At 40.1% G+C, this 13,744-nt stretch overlaps 1 long non-coding RNA gene across 1 annotated transcript; it reads left to right on the forward strand.

The window, feature by feature from the left end:
• LOC132998875 (uncharacterized) lies at positions 1-836 on the forward strand. The gene is made up of 3 exons (XR_009678009.1): positions 1-77; positions 457-558; positions 650-836. It is a non-coding gene; the product is annotated as an uncharacterized LOC132998875 (long non-coding RNA).
• Positions 837-13,744: the final 12,908 nt, after the last annotated feature.

A 13,744-nucleotide genomic window follows, 5' to 3' on the forward strand; every position in this document is an offset into this window, starting at 1 on the left:
CAAAGAGGCGGCCACTGCGCGTTAGGCTGAGACGCTGAAAGTCCGGATTTAAAGTGCAGAAAATTAAGCCATTGAATGTAAGTAAGTGTTTATGAATTGTTTTGGTGTTTTTTTGCTGTGGATCTTCTAATGGTGATGCAGCACGGCTATTTCCGTTTATTAATAATAAAATCATGTTACTCATGTTGTTACTTCACTTTTTGTATATTTTTATTCAGAAATCTTTATCTCGAAATAAATGTTACTTTGTATAAATATTGGTAAAAAGTGAGTAAATAAGAAGTAAACAGTGAGTAAACATATACTGGTTTCCCATTTTTTATTGCTCTCCTATGCATGTTGTATTTATTGCGTTTTTATGTTTCTATGTTCATTGTTTGCACCAATAACTAGAGCAAATCCCTTGTATGTGTGAACGTACTTGGCATTAAAATACTTCTGATTCTGATTTTCCAGCTGCCTGTCCATGACGTAGTAAGACGCACTATGAGCCAGTTTGATCCAACAAGACCTTACATCAGCATTGAGGAGTTCAGGAGTTGTCGGAGAAGAAAGAGGGTAAGGTTATATTCATTAAATAATTTTCCAGTTACATGTTAAGGTGTATGTTGTCATTGAACTGTGCCAATTTTACTGAATGTGTTTACAGCTGATTGAAGCGGGACAGATGACATGGATCCATCCTTCCACAGCCAGGAGTGCACCGACCTGTGTCCCACACTTCATATAAGACTGGAAGCTACACTGATCTCACAGCTACACACCACAGACGTCTACACACTGGAGAAGATTCAGACAGAGTCCCACAAAGAAGTCGTGACCCAGAGGCTGCAGAGAAACATTTCAAGCCTCATCTGAGTTTTTGTACAATATTTTTGCTGTGTGTAAATACAGCTTTGACTCCACATGTACCTTGTTCACATTTGTTCCCTGTACAATATGTTCACCTATAACATCAAGCATCACATGAATGTATAGTTTTAATTAACTGCAGTGCTTTTGGTAAAGGCTTACTAGTAAATAATAATAAATATTAATATATACATTTTTTTTATTAATATTGTGTGGGAGGGGCTTACCTCACGTGTGGAATGCTGTGACCCCACGTGTGCACTGCAATGACCCATAGGGTGACCAATAGCAACACTTCTACCAGCCAATCACGTGTGACTTCGTTTCAAGGGTCTGTGGTTTCCTCCAATGGTGAGTAGAGAGAGGCTCTGGCCAGCGGCCTGACTCCGATTCATATGCTAATTAGATCACACGTCGCGATCGGTCCTTTGTTCTCCATATCCCCCTTAAGGTTCGCAAACGCCGCTTGACTCAGCTTATTGTCACTGGCGAACGCCGAGGTAACTTCATGAAAAGAGGTTCCCTGTGACAATAATACTGCTTTTCGTCTAGTGTTTACCAGGGATACCACAGCAACCTGAGCATCACTACTTCCAGCTTCCATTTCTTGAACAGGGACTTGACTCTGAACTAAAACCAGGCTCCTCCCATCAAATCAAATCAGACTTTATTGTCATCTTGCCAGACATACAACAGCAGTGCAGGCAGAATGAAATGGCGTTTCTCTGGGATCCCTCGATAAGATAAAGAAACTAAAGGAGATAACACGTACAAATACAGAATTAAGAACACACATTGTCACACTCCAGGCAAGTTGTGTGTGTGTGTGTGTGTGGGGGGGGGGGGCTGTGCTGATTGGATAAATTGGAGATGTGCCTTGGGTGCCCCCGTGGCTGTTTTACCTCAAGTGGCAGGTGAGTGATGCTGCAGAGTTTCCTGTGTGTCCCACCATGTTGCATCAACAGCGGATACAGACTGAATGCAGAAAGCTAACCAACATGATTTTCATGGTATCATATGATAATTTATGATTCAAATATTGTTTATAGCTATTTTCTTTATTTCAAAACATATTGTTTTATTTCATATGTCCTTTTACATAATATCTCTACTCATTATGCAAAAAACATTTGTGATCAGAAAAAGTCAAACACAAACTGAGATCAACTGAATCATTTATTGTAGCTTGTAAATTTGTCACATTATCAAATGTCATTCGCTTATTTAGTCGACATCTAAACATGAGCAAAAAGTCCCAAAAATAAGAAATGTAAAAAGTCAATTTGTGCTTCATCATCATTGTCTGTGGTAGTACTGTACTTATCATTTAAAACGGAGTATGTAAATAATGGAAAAAAACATTTTAAATCAGAATAATATGAATCAAAAATGAATCCTTAACAATATGTGAATAACAATATTTCCTTGAGCAAACTTAAACAACTTAAAAAATAAAAGTAATGATATAAAGGGCAGTATATTACAGAATATTTCATCACATGGTCTTAGTGTATTGTACATCACCATTGTTTAGTTTATAGTCATTACATACATAGAGATAATACATTCATAACTTAATTATCCACATCACCATGCACATCTGTTTCTCTGCCCTGAACTACGTAAAGTTACATAAAAGATAAGTCATCATATACATTTCTCGTTTATCTATTTAGGGCCCGAGCACAGACATCAAAGGTGTCTGGTGAGACCCTATTGAAATTGTAAGGATTATTATTTCTTTCTTATTATTATTCAGGCAAATGAATTGGCTTTTTGAGGGCTTTAACATGCTCAACTTCTTACCAAAATTTGCAGAAAGTTAGAAAGTGGTGAAAATTTACGTATTCTGAAGGAATTTTAAATGGGCGTCGCAAAATGGCTCAACGGTGCCCCCCGAGACCCCCGGAAGGTGTTCCCATTGACCTATCTTCACAAAAATCGATACACAGGTGTATCATGACCAGACAAACAAAAAAGTCTCAGATGCAATTGGAAAAACAAAACAGGAAGCCTGCTATTTTGTATTTAGTGGCCATTTGGGCCATATTCCACATTTTTTCTTTGATACACTTGTACCAGGGTTTTCATCGAATCAACTTCAAATTGAGATGAGTGTCATCACGACAAGATGGAGATAAAAACTGACTGACGGATTTTTTTTTAATCACACGGTGTGACCGTGGCGTGGCGTCAAAGTTTGATTACACGCCATGAAAACACGATGTCCTGGATATTAAAACACGATGTTCTGTACATACATCAACCATGAATCCTTTGATGCTGAGCCGGTCAAATATCAAAGGAATCTTTGTTTTTTTATTATTTTCAGGCAAAACGCATGCAACGCTTCAAAATGCATGTGCTCGGGCCCGCCCAGTGCTGCTTTGCAGCCCTAGAAATTTTACATATTTTGATACTGTATTTTTGCTATCATATTTTTATTTTGATGTTGGATCTCTAGGAATAATTTTATTTTAAATCACTTTTTTAAGGTAAAAATCCTATAATAATAACTGTGCTTAATCCCAGGATTCCTTATTGTCATTATTACAGCAGTGTTTGTCTTCCTTTGTTTGCAGGTGTTGGTCTCGGCCCCACAATGGACTTTGTCATCGCCATCCATCCGATGTGTGTGAAGCTACTCAGTGCACATGTGATGTTTTGAGGTTGTGTACAGGTCCTAAGGAAATTAGTGTCTTTACTGAGAACTCACAGTTTTTCTGGTTTGTTTCTCCTCACCTACATTGTGACGGCTTTCCTCTGGACCTCGGTGATCTTTGTCTGCTTCACCTTCAGCGCCCTGTACGCCAAGCGCAGGAGCTACCTGTTCCTGGGAGGTAAATCACCTTCTCATGGTTGTGACCTTGTACAAATCATCTTTTAATGTTTTATTTTGTAAATAACGCTTTTTTTGTCCACCAGAGAAATTATATTTTTGGTCAAACATACGTGAAGGCAAAGTGAATATCGAGGACCGGCTCTCATGTTGGATTTCTTCTCTTCTTTATGTTTTTGTATGAACCTGTTTTTTCCTCTCAGTCACCCTGATGTCTGGTCTCTCCCTCCTGTTCCTGTTGTCCATGATGAATTTGTTCGACGGAGATTTGATGCTGTTAAAGGTTGTTAGATCTCACCCACACTGAAGCTTTGATGGGTTGTGTGTCACAGTGGACGTGTCACTAACGTGTGTTTTTCTTTGGGACAGGTTCACATGTACGTGGGGCTGACCACCATCTTCATCCTCATGGAGCTTGACGCTCCCATCGAGGAGGAGGCAGAGAGCGGAGAAAAGGACTGCGTCTTGTGAGGATTTATACTTTATCATCAACACGTCTGGTTGTATATTATTTCTTTAGAAATAAACTGATCTTGGTTCTTCCCTATCCCATAATCGCAGCCTTCCACCACGTCCTGTTGTATCTGTGCAGTGTTTTTTTGTGTAATGCATAAACATGACTGAATGCCTTGTAAAATTCCTGGTTTATTTTATACTTTAATCACATATCGGCAAATTTAAATGCAAAAATCCTGTTTTATCAAAGTTCTCAGAAAACAATCCTGATGACTTTGTTGTAACTCCTCACATTGACTGAAATAAAACAGCAAAGAGGATCAAGCAAAGCAAAGTATTCAGTGTCTTATCTTCAGGCTTGTGAAAGCTCAGTTGACTTGTTCTGCTTGTTTGCAGAAGCTCTGTGAAATCATTTTCAACATTTCCTTCATGCGCAATTGTTGCAGTAGTTTCAGAGACTTCAACACACTTTCTTTGAAATTGTGGCCAAAAAGGTCCTTACCCTGTTTTTGTTTTTTTTAAATCACACAGTAACTTCTGTGTGATGAAGATTGCTCCAGACCACTATCTCCTGTATTTAATTTCACAGCCTACTTATTTACACTTTACTCAAACAACCACTTCATAGACTGTGACCCCCCCCCTGCTCTCACCGATGCTCCCATGATGATGAAGACATGAACGTCGGACTGATGGAACTCTTCATCTTCATGTAGCTCCTTCCTTAGCTCCCCAAACACCTCAGAGCGAGAGAGAGGGATGCCACTCATTTTCTCTACAAGCAGAAAAACAGAAAATGCAGTTTCACAAGTTAAAACCACCTTACTGTTGGGATTTTTAATGTTAGCTTCTCTGTGTGTGTGTGTATGGCAATAGAACTGTACTTAAACAAAATAAAGGAGGGTGGGGGCAGGAGCAGTTTGGGCCAGATATATGGCCTTCACGCCATGACTTATGATAACCTTTGCTGCTTAGTGTTAATCTTGAAGTTGGCTAGAAATGTTTGTGCGTCACATCGCTGGTCAGTCTCACACCTGTCTTGATAAGAGGTCTGATAAGCTAAATTGTAATTAGCTGCACCTCCATAAATGCCTCAAACAGTAGGAAATACAGATTGCAACAGCATTGTTTGAAAAAATGATTTGTAAATGTGCAAAACCAAACCATTTCCTTCTTTACTTCCTCCTTCATTATCCAACATGTGAAGATAAGGAAGGAGGAGGACATATTCAGTTTAGATTTACCTTGAGTCACTTAAAATTAAAGATAGCCTGAGCGTAGCATTTATTTCAATACTAGACTCAATTGGTTTTAGTCAGTGTGTGCATCAACCTACTCATTGTTGTAACCACACACTTGACCTTGTGTTATCATACGGTGTCAAAATTGAACATTTAACAGTACTTCCGTGCAATCCAGTACTATCAGACCATAATTTAATAACCTTGATTTTTCACTATCTGAATATATGCCCCTAATAAAAAACTCATTTTCTAGATGTCTACCTGATAGTGCTGTAGCTAAATTTAAGGAAATAATTCCGATTACATTTAAACCCGTATTATCCGTCGACGTAAACAACAAATTCTTTAAAAACCCGAGCTCTATTGAGATTGACCACCTCGTAGAAAGCTCTGCAGACTCATTACGATTAACATTAGACTCAATAGCGCCTCTAAAAAAGAAATGTGTAAAACATAGTAAATTAGCTCCGTGGTATAATTCCAAGACACATGAGTTGAAACAAATATCAAGAAAACTAGAAAGGAAGTGGCGCTCCAGCAACAGTGTTGAAAATCTCCTAGACTGGAAGAGTAGTGTTACAGAATATAAAAAGGCTCTCCACAAAGCAAGAGGTGCCTATTATTCAAAACTAATAGAAGAGAATAAAAACAACCCCAGGTTTCTCTTCAGCACTGTAGCTAGGCTGACAGAGAGTCACACCTCCACCGAACCCAGTATTCCTCGATCCCTAAATAGCAATATCTTTATGACCTTTTTTAATGATAAAATTCTAACTATTAGAAATAAAATCAATCATCTCCTGCCCTCAATTGGCACTAATACCCTCCCAACAATAGAGATCTCAGAAACAGCTGAGAATCCTTCCCATTACTTAGACAGCTTCTCTCTGATCACCCGTGATCAGTTTACCAAAATAGTCTCAGGTTCTAAACCAACAACCTGTATCTTAGATCCGATTCCAACTAAATTACTTAAAGAAATTCTGCCCCTAATAGATAATTCGTTACTTAACACAATCAATCTGTCATTATCATCAGGTTATGTACCACAGTCTTTTAAAATAGCTGTAATCAAACCCCTACTCAAAAAACCCACCCTAGACCCAGAGGTTTTAGCAAATTACAGGCCAATATCTAATCTCCCCTTCCTATCTAAAATCTTAGAAAAAGTTGTAGCCAATCAGCTGTGTGAGTTTCTCCAGGAAAATAATATATATGAAGACTTTCAGTCTGGGTTTAGAACCAATCACAGCACAGAGACAGCCCTGGCAAAAGTCACTAATGACCTTCTAATAGCTTCAGATCAGGGACTTGTGTCTGTCCTCGTTCTGTTAGATCTCAGTGCAGCATTCGACACAATTGACCATCAAATTTTATTAGAGAGACTAAAACAGTTAATTAACATTGAAGGAACGGCCTTAAACTGGTTTAAATCTTATTTTGCTGATCGCTCCCAATTCGTTCAAATCAATGATGAGTAATCGGTGCGCACCAAAGTTAACCATGGTGTCCCACAGGGGTCTGTGCTCGGCCCAATTTTATTCTCATTATATATGCTTCCACTAGGAAACATTAGGCGCTCGAGGCACGAGGCACTCACCCAACTAACTTCAGTCTCATCTTTCTTTTGAAATGGAATCTGGTGAAGTAAACGTTGTGAACAGAGCTGGACCACGACCGACCATCGCCTCTTAAAACCACCTGAAGCTCCAGATCCTTCACAGAACACCGGTTCTCTCTGGATGTTCCTGAACTCACCACGAAGAGTGAATGAATCCTGAAAAGACGTGAGATGTTCTTCTGCACGTTTCACAAACCACTCGAGCTCAGCTCCTGAATATTCACTTTCAAGTTGATGATCGGTGTCACCAACCGCTGCTTTAATCAAGTGAGAGTGTCACACACACACACACACACATACACAGACACACACAGACACACACACATACAGACACACAAACACACACACATACAGACACACAAACACACACACACAGACACACAAACACACACACACAGACACACACATACACACACACACACAGACACACGCACACACACACACTGACAATGACTTAATGTTTAATTACTAATTGGAGTTTGGTAAAATTGTTTAAAATTCAATCTGACTTAAAAGAAAACTTTTGTTGTCGTGACCTCAGACCTTGAATCTGTTTTATTTTTAAATGTCTTGACAGAAGTTTTTAACAGTGCAGCCTCTCGTCATCACCTCGATCAGAGACCCCTGCTGTGCACGCTGCTCTGTGCGCATGCGCGTTCCCTAACCGAGCAGCTGTGACAGGATGGCCCAGCACCGGAAGTTAGAATAACTGGCCTTCAAAATAAAACCCCAGCTTTCTGACAACGAAAAGACAAAGCCAAAGGGAGGATTGATACCAAGTTAAAATACGTAAAAATCTGAGAACGAGCAGAACAGAAACATTTTCGTTCATCCATATTCATAATGTAATTATTATGATTGTGTATTTATACTTTATTAATTCATAATTCATAATATATATATATATATTTGTGTTCAGTAAACTGAGTTAAGACTTGTAAAGACATTATCAATTTTAGATTATAGGACTAGATGTTAGAGGAGTTAGCAGGAGGGCGGGCTGTTCTAACTCGTCACACAGACATAGAAGATGTGAAGAGAGTTTGTGAAAGGCAGCAGCGGAAGTGGTGGTGGACACAGACTCGCACTGACGGAGCAGCAGAGTCCTGTCCCACATCCAGCTCCAGCTCTCATCCCGCACACGTCCTCATCATCTTCATCATCTTCACCTTGACTTCCTCATGAGTCATTTTGGTGAAGGAACAATCTGCTCAGCTCCAGTTTAAGGTGTCGTCAGCAGAGATGGTTTCACTGGTTTCACACGTTTAGCCACTCGCTCTCTGTGAATCCTCTGGACATTCACCTGCTCTATTCTCACATGGACTCACCCAGAAACTTGACTTGACTCAGACTTCAGGTCTGGAAACAGAGACAATGATGTTTAGTCAAAGTCCTTTATTTTCACACATGGACTCAGTTTAATTTACAGTGAAGTTTAATCCTTTATACTTTATACTAGTCTTCTCTGGACTGGACGACTGTAACTCCCTCCTCTCTGGCAGAAGCCAAAAGTCTCTCTCCTGCCTCCAACCAGTTCAGAACGCAGCAGCTTCTCACTGGTATTAAACATCAACATCACATTTTCCTAATCCTCGCTTCTCTCCATTGGCTCCCTGTCCGTTTTAGAATTGATTTTAAGATTTTACTGATCACTTTTAAAGCATCTGGCCCCAAACTACATCACAGAATTATTGAGCCTGTATGTTCCTGCACGCAGCCTTAGATCCTCAGGTGGATCCTGCTGTTCCAAAGTCCAGGTCGAAAACTAAACCGTGACCGTGCTTTTACCATCATCAGGACACACACTGAGCTCTTAGCGTGTTCATTCCAACACGTGAACATGAAGCAGAGAGGAAGCTGCTCCACCTCTGAACAGGACTGAAGTCCCTGCTGCTCTTTCTACTGGATGAGCTGCATCACTGACTCACAGCTGATGAAGTGAGTCTCTGGAAACACTGATGTCTTCTTCTCTCAACAGGTGGGTAGAGTCTTAGTGGACGTGAGTGTGAAGAGGACAGTGTGTGTGGACGGAGGCTGAGCTGTGTCCTGAGGATCCAGAGGCTGAAGCAGCAGCAGCTTGTGTGTAGAGCGGCTCTGACTGGGCCTTGTTGCTGGGAGGCAGAGTGGAGACAGAGCTCCAGAGGAATCAGAGCTGGTTGTAATATGTAACTTCACCACTAGATGGCCCTCCACACCAGTTTTTCTCAGTTGTTAACACACAAAAAGCAAAAATTCGGCACAATTTGCACAACATTCACTTCATGTACCAATAGCTTAACCCAATTTGGCACTACTTCACACTCCCTTATCTCATTAGACTCTGACTTTCCTTCTTTACACTCTGATTTCAATTACACATCACCTTGTTGTCAAAACACTACACACAATGTTCAGTTGTTGCACACACTTCTCAAGTAAAATATCAAAGCATCAACCTACAACACACAAATACTCAAATCTCTAAACATTCAGGTCTGTTGAGCAATTTGCAATCAGGACTGCAGCATAAAAGTGTCTTCAGCCTCTGTTTTGTTTGATGAACAATGGAATAGAATAGAATACAGTGTGCTCACAGTATTTATATTTTGCAGGACTGAAAGAGAACCACACCGTGGAGGAAGAACACGCATGTTCACAGCCGAACAGGAGACTGAAATTGTAGATATGGTTCGTGAGAACAACTCTATCACACTCACAAAAATAAAAACAAAGATCCTGGCTGACCATGCTACATTTAGAAACGTCCATACCGTCAGTTCCTCTACATTGGACCGTATTCTTCATAGGAATGCCATGTGGATGAAACATGTGTGTACTGAAATAAACCTTTTTTTGCTGCATATTTGTGTGCTGTTTTATGTTTGACTATGAAAAAGGAGGCCTACACTGAGACAGTTTACAAAAGGAGAAATGGCTAATCTCCAGAGTCATTGTCATTCATATGGTGTGTTCCATTCCGATGATTGTGTTTTCAATTTTGCACTTCAGTGTGCTGTAAATGCTTGGAAGTGTGCAAGCAAATGCTTAGTTGTGTGTAATCAATAAATGGTATGTGTGTGTCATTTGAAAATATGGCTGTGTGTACCAAATGGTAACACAAGGTCTATTTTGTGAACAGTGAAGAGATTTGATGGCAAAGAGCCATCTTGCAAAGGGAGTGTCAGGTTAGGGTTAGGTTTAACATTTTGTGTGTGAGGTTTTGAGTTTTCTGTGTGCATTTTTGAAAAAAAAAACTGTAATTCTGTTTGAACCAGTTACTCACTGCTGCTGCTAACCTATAACCTAACGAATATCAGACAAGCAGAAAATTCTGTATCCAGTTCAGGTTTCAATGAGGACTACCTGAGCCTGGGGCCGGAGATCGTAAACCCTCCACCGCCATGCAGAGAAAAACTCTTTGATTGGGTTTAGAGAGGGAGAGTATGGTAGAAGGTATAGTTCTGTAAACTGTGGATGGTGTTGAAACCAGTTCTGGACCAGAGCAGAGCGGTGGAATGACACATTGTCCCAGATGACAACGTATTGCATCTGGTGCATGTGGTTTACTGCTGTGGCGATGTTGTGCAATCAGTCCAAAAATGTGAGAATGTGAGGTGTGTTGCAAGGGCCCATACTGGAGTAGGCCGCCTTTCTGTGTAATGGCAGCACAAAGGGTGATTTTACCCCCACGTTACCCTGGGACACTGATTATAGCCCCGTGGGCAATGATATTTCTGCCTCTCCTTCTTGCTTTTGTCAGGTTGAAACCTGCCTCATCTATATATATGAATTCATGCAGGATTTTCTCAGCATCCATCTGTCTCAGAAATACAGTGAAAGACAAGATTGTGTAGTTCAGCTTAGGTCTGGAATACAGTACATTTACATTATAAAGGTTACGTGTGCAGTATGCAACATCACAGTGCTAAAGAGAACAATACATCCCTCAACATACTAATGCCGCAGCCTTCTCCTCCTCTGTGGATTCCCCCTCTCTCCCTCACTCTTCTTATTCTGACTCCTTCCATTTTGGTTAAAGTCAGGTGAACTCATCTGCTGCATTTGTATAGTTCTTAAACCTGATCGGTGTGTCTACAATTAAGAAATCATGTGTTTGAGAACCTGATGGCTGTTGAACCAATCGGCTAATAGGGGGGGGGTCATTTGACAGGCAGTGCTTTGGAATTGCAAGGAAGTGACATCTTGATATACTTCTGTGTCTAATGCAGAGGTCTTCAACAGGGGTCCGCGAAGGTACTTCAGGGGGGTCGCGAAATCTTTGGTTGATAAGACAATTTAAAAAAAAAAATGAATTAAAAAAATTGTTTTTATTCATTTTCAAACCAATTTTTTTCCCACAAGTTTAAATGTCTTTAAACACACATTAACATGCATCCAACATATTGTGAGGCTGATTTGAACCTCTGCCTCACAACCTCCATCCGTCCAAGGTTAGATAAGTGGTGTGCTGCCTATCAGGGTCCGGTCCGACATCTCACTAATGTGGGAGTATATCCACTCCCACATGCGCTATCCACAGATGGCTTGAGGATTCACTGTCTCTTCTACATGTATGTTTAAAATAAAAACATACATCATTTGAATTACTTTATTAGCTCATTGTTGTATGCAAGAATTATGTTTATAAATGTCAATGGCATGGCCACCCTGTACCTTGCACATGTTTAAATTAAAAACATGAATATATGAACCTGTGTAATATTTGAATAGCTAAGTATTGAATGCACAATAACAGGGTAGCTATGTTTATACATGGCACTATGCCCAGTTTAATATAAAACACAATTTTATACAATATATATATAGTAGGGAGTCCCTGCTCCATCTCTCCACCAGTTTGGGGGTCCTTGGCCTGAAAAACGTTGAAGACCTCTAATGTATACAACTGTGTTTAGTGTTTTGCAAATCACTGTGTGTATTGTTTTGCAAAAAGTGTGAGGCTGACATTGTGCTTATAGTGGTGCAGATCTGGGCCCATGATTTGCTCCCTGAGTGTAAGGTTTTGATAATTGTGTTATACTTTGGATTTTAGTGTTTATGCAATCGAAAACTGTAGTACTTGAACCCCCCCATACTGGTGTTGTGCAATAACACATCAATACATTTGGTTATCAAAATAAAATATTGAATATTAATATAAAATATATTAATATTAAATAATAACTGTAATTGATTCAAGTTACCTCGGGGCACCACCTTTCAAAGGCAGGGAAAAGAAAGACAATTTATTGATTTAGTCTCATGAAAGTAAAGTAACAACAATTTGGAACTCTGATTAACAATTCAATTAATAACGATAACCTTGTCCTCATTAGTGTTTGATTCATGTTGACAGCTTCTGCATTTTGCATTGACCTCAAACAGTTTTCTTAGAAAACACCAGGGCAGTTTCTCCACTGACGCTCCAGGTTCTTCATAGAAGCTGTTTTTGTTGATCTCCAAGAGAAAGTGCAGAGTGAGCTTGCTGGGATAAAATCTCTCCAGTCCCACTTTTGACAGAAAGTCCAACAGGTTTTTAAAGATAAGAGCATGTTTTAATATAGACAAAAGGTGTGTGTGTGTGTGTGTGAGTTTGTGTGGACAGAGACTGTGTGTGTGAGAAAGACTGTGTGAGTGTGTGTGCGTGAGAGAGAGAGAGAGAGTGTGTCTGTGTGTGTGTGTTCCTCTTTTCAAGTTGTGAAGGTCTAAAATGATCAGGATCCTTTTCTGTGATGTAACGATGAATCTAATAAGTCGTCCTCTTACTTGTTATATTTAGTGACTTATTATCACCACTCACTGACACAATTCTGCTGCTCTGTTGTGTGTCTGCTGCTGCACAGAGACTGTGGAAGTGATATCCTGAACCTACAGGATCTCTGGGTGCAGGGTATTTTTTATGGAGTTTATTTTTATCAGACGTTCCACTTGAACAAATTCCTCGTGGAGAATAATCAGATCTCAGATTGGGTCTGTGACTGCTAGCATGTCTGCGGTGGCACAGCGAAATTTGATGCTGCTCCATGGAACTGGTAAGTTGTTGTAACTTAAATGATTGTTGTCCATAAGGGTTATCAAATTTGAAGTGTAGTGTTTAGTATGTCTCATAAAGAGAAATAAACAGTACCTCAGGGGTGTACCTTTGGCTTCTGGTCTTGTGTCCATTGAACATGTGGTCTGACTCAGGCCTCATTCATTAAATGAAATATGTCCTGAAACAAATCAACTGTTGTTTATCTCAGAAACAGGAATCAGCAGTGAAAACATTTCCTTCAGTTTAACTCTGTTCCTTCCAAACGTGTGACAGGGCAGTTAGAGAGGAGCTGGAACACTCACCTGTGGATTCGAGCTTCTCTCAGTTTCATTGATGATTTTCCTCAGCGTCGGGAGCTCAGTCTGGAGAGCGGCTGGGACTCGAACCCTCCTCCTACCGACACACTGCAGCCAGGGAGAGGAGTGAAGCTGAGGAATGCAGCTCTTCTGGATCCACCTCCTGACAAGTGATGACGCTCAGTTGTGGGAGGTAATTAAAAGCATTTAACCTCAGTAGGATTTTGAGTTTTGTGCTTTCATCATCCTGAGAGGAAGTTATTGTTCATCTCCTTTTATCTTTCTTACTGAATCTACGTTTCACATTTAGATTTTACCTTTCAGTGAAGTAAGTGCAGAGAAAATCACAGAAATCACCTTTTTCTTTCCTTCATTTCTTACATCTTTGTTTTTACTTCCCCTCATGACATTCGCACCAAACTG

This window comes from Limanda limanda, chromosome 3 (assembly GCF_963576545.1).
Source record: "Limanda limanda chromosome 3, fLimLim1.1, whole genome shotgun sequence".
Taxonomy (NCBI): Eukaryota; Metazoa; Chordata; class Actinopteri; order Pleuronectiformes; family Pleuronectidae; genus Limanda; species Limanda limanda.